The sequence below is a fragment of the Arachis duranensis genome, chromosome 7 (assembly GCF_000817695.3).
Source record: "Arachis duranensis cultivar V14167 chromosome 7, aradu.V14167.gnm2.J7QH, whole genome shotgun sequence".
Lineage (NCBI taxonomy): Eukaryota > Viridiplantae > Streptophyta > Magnoliopsida > Fabales > Fabaceae > Arachis > Arachis duranensis.
Genome location: NC_029778.3, coordinates 52,716,075 through 52,720,215, shown reverse-complemented (window position 1 = coordinate 52,720,215; position 4,141 = coordinate 52,716,075). Strand labels below are relative to the sequence as shown.

Below are 4,141 nucleotides of genomic sequence, written 5' to 3'. Positions count from 1 at the left end.
TTTCTAAAAAAGACACTCTTTTTTCGAACTAATCACCCCTTGGGAGGGAAAGTGCTTTGAATCAGAAGCGCATCTTCGTTGGCAATTACCTGACCAGCCAATCTCCTAACATCATCGTCAACGAGGAGGTCATCGGAGCCAAATGCAACCTTAGTGTGATCATCTCGTTTGGGTCTGACAGTGGCGAAGTGAAGAATGTGACTGTGGATTTGTTGATTAGAAAATTGGTGGACGTTTGCGAGGGGTTTTGAAGCTGCGGCGGAGGGACATAGAGAGAGGGTCATAGAAGTAGCCAGAAGAGGAGAGATGATCAGTGGTGTCGAGGGAGAGATTAGGGTTCTGGTCGTCGAAGTCGAGCACATTGATGGGGTCATCGAAGTCGAGCATCGAGGGTGGAATCGGAGATGAGGGAGGGGGAAGGAGGGGACTTGGTTGTTGGCGATACAATTATGGCACTATTCAAAGTGGCAAGTCTGAATATGACCTGTTCGAATCGAAACTCGAGGTTGAGATAAGTTAGAGGACTTCGATAAGGTTTTCTCCGCCACCTATTCTTTCTGCAATTTGTGTGAGCCTTACTCTTGTGGTGTTGTTCCTTTTTCTTATATCCATGAGGAATATTTGTATGTGCACAAGTAGGATTCAAAATTAATAAAGAAAACTGCATCACCACCACTACCATCGTTAATAGCAACAATTAATGGCATTGATGGTGAAGTTCTAATAGGGTCAATGTTCAAGTTCTCAGTGTTCTTTTGTTTCTCTGTCTTTTTTGTTCAAGTTGCGGTGCTTGATTTTGTTGGATTTCTTTGATTTTATAGGGGGCTAATGAAAATCATGTGAACTGGTTCTTTTATGGCGGTGAGTGGGGAGTGAAATTGTGGCTATATAGGTGACAATGGATGTAGCATCGGTGGTAAAGTTGACATGGTAATGATGATGTAAGGCATATTTATTTTGTTGTTATGGTGGTTCATGGTGATGATGATGAGACAGTGATGAGAGTGAGGGTGGAGAGAATTTTTTATTTTTGTTTAAGAATAAAATTGTCTAAAAAATATTTTTTATGGACAAAAAGATAATTTTATAACGTTTTATAACGTTGAGAATGATTTTAATAACAAAAAAAAGGTCAGAAATAAATTTAATTTTCACCCTAAATCTTAAAAACGAAAAAAAAATACTTAATCCTCAATCTAATATAGGTTACATGATCTATCATTATAAATGTCAAAATAAGGTGGCAAGTATCCTAATGTCGGATCCATTATAGGGGTGTTCGCGGTGCGGTTTGGTTCGGTTTTTGAAGGAAAAGCCATCCGATCCGATCGTTTAATTAAGCTGCGGTTCGGTTTGGTTCGGTTTTTTTCAAGGTCATCCGAACCAAACCAAACCAATTAAAATTGGTTTGGTTTGGTTCGGTTTGTTCGGTTTTTTCAATCAAATAAAAAAAATTCTACCATACTATTATGCAATATCATAAGATTGAAATCAACAAGCCAAAATACACAATAGCTAACAAAGTCTTGATCTAATGAAATATAACGACAATAGAATTCAAATACGACAATTAAAGAAGTTTAATAGCTCAACAGTCAACACAACTGAAAATAAAAATAAATTGTCATTAAACTGATAGCAATTAGCAAAGTTATGATGTCTTCTCCAATAAAATAGCTAAAACTTCATAATGCAAATCAACCTGAAATAAAAAAAACAATTACATAATAAGAACAACAAGAACAACAACAACAATAATTATAATAATAATAATAATAATATAAGGAGAACAATTCATACCATAAAACTTAACAAGATGTACTTTAATCAGACTCAACACCAGAATCTTCTTCATTAGGATCACGAGTGGGTGCAACTTCTACAAAATATATAAAACAAGAAACAATCATAACAAATAATATATATTAATAAAAACTAGATTAAAATAAAGAAAATTATAAGTAGAAACTTAACCATACCTAATTCTAACTTCTCCGATTCCTCGATGAGTTCCTCAAGGACAAGTTTTGGAGAGTTTCGAAGCCAATTTTGGGTACAAATTAATGCTTCAGCTGTCATCGGAGTTAGAGAACTCCTATAATTATTCAACACCCTTCCTCTAGTACTAAATGTCGATTCTGAAGCAACTGTGAAAACTGGCATGGCTAAGACGTCTCTTGCAATCCCCCCAAGAATTGGAAATTTAGTGGAATTCACTTTCTACCAATTTAGAATGTCAAATTGCACGCCACTCTTCTCTAATGCCTCCATAAGATATAACTCCACCTCATTCTTGTTAACACTCTCATTGAATTGCATTTCCTTCTCAAATTCCATAGCAAAAGAAGTTTCATGTGCCTCAAGCTCTTGTGTGCTAATTTTAGGAGGATCTTGCTGAGTAGACCTTTGATAGTTACCACCAAAGAGCCTGTAGCTATCAAACACCTTGAAAAGCGTCTCCTTCACCTTTGAAGTTAAAAATTCAGCATCTTCTTTTTCATACAACTTTTCAAAACTCCACTTAATCAATTGAAGCTTATACCTAGGATCAAGAACAACTGCAATGAAAATCATCATGTTTGTGTTCTTTATATTTCCCCAATACTTATCATACTTGGACTTCATTTTCTTAGCCATGCTTGAAAGTACCGTATCTAAGCTTCCCATCCAATGCTTAAGTGTAGACAATATTTTACAAAAGTCATTAAAGTGTTGAGAAGATGTCACAAACGTTGAACCAGAAACTTTGTTAGTAACCTCATAAAATATTTTTAAAAACTTGACAAAATGCCTTGCATTCTCCTAATCCTCAGACCTAGGAATCCCACCAGCCATCATAGCAAACTCAGAATCTCTCTCCCCCAAACGTTTAAATGCCTTTTGAAACTTCAAATCACTTTCAAGCATTAAATAGGTAGAGTTCCACCTAGTAGGAACATCTAAATGGACAGTGCCTTTTTCCAAAATTCTAGCTTCCTTAATCATAGTTTTAAACCTCTCAGTACGACCAGGTGATGCACGCACATGCCGGACCACATTTCTAATCTTTAAAATTGACTCATGTATTTCTCTCAACCCATCATTCACAACAAGATTTAAAATATGAGCACAACATCTAACATGTAAAAACTCTCCCCTTAATGGATGTGAGTTCCAATCCTCCATTCTATTTTTCAAGTAAGAAAGTGCAACATCATTTGAACTAGCATTATCAACAGTGATAGAAAAAACCCGGGATATCCCCCAGCTCAACAAACATCTCTCAATCTTCCTACCAATTGTTTCTCCCTTGTGATTCTTGATAGCACAAAAATTCAAGATTCTTTTTTGCAACTTCCAATTAGCATCAATGTAATGAGCAGTAAGGCAAAGATAATTTAAGTTTTGCACAGATGACCAACAATCAGTTGTCAAACAAACATTTTGATTTGGTTAAGAGAAAACAGACTTCAACTTAATTTTTTCATTCAAATAAAGCTTCCAACAATCCCTAGCAACTGTGAGCCTTTGATGAGCGGATAATTTGTACGCTTTTTGGCATTGTTTTTAGTATGTTTTTAGTATGATCTAGTTAGTTTTTAGTATATTTTTATTAGTTTTTAGTTAAAATTCACTTTTCTGGACTTTACTATAAGTTTGTGTGTTTTTCTGTGATTTCAGGTATTTTCTAGCTGAAATTGAGGGACCTGAGCAAAAATATGATTCAGAGACTAAAAAGGACTGCAGATGCTGTTGGATTCTGACCTCCCTGCACTCGAAGTGGATTTTCTGGAGCTACAGAAGCCCAATTGGCGCGCTCTCAACGGCGTTAGAAAGTAGACATCCTGGGCTTTCCAGCAATATATGATAGTCCATACATTGCCCAAGATTTGATGGCCCAAACCGGCGTTCAAAGTCACCCTCAGAATTCCCAGCGTTAAACGCCGGAACTGGTACAAGAATGGGAGTTAAACGCCCAAACTGGCATAAAAGCTGGCGTTTAACTCCAAGAAGAGTCTCTACACGAAAATGCTTCAATGCTGAGCCCAAGCACACACCAAGTGGGCCCGGAAGAGGATTTTTATGTCATTTACTCATCTCTGTAAACCCTAGGCTACTAGTTCTCTATATATAGGACCTTTTACTATTGTATTAAGAATCT

At 36.5% G+C, this 4,141-nt stretch overlaps 1 pseudogene; it reads right to left on the bottom strand.

The window, feature by feature from the left end:
* Positions 1-1,823: 1,823 nt before the first annotated feature.
* LOC107458957 (zinc finger BED domain-containing protein RICESLEEPER 2-like) overlaps positions 1,824-4,141 on the bottom strand; it is a 20,525-nt pseudogene continuing 18,207 nt past the window's right edge.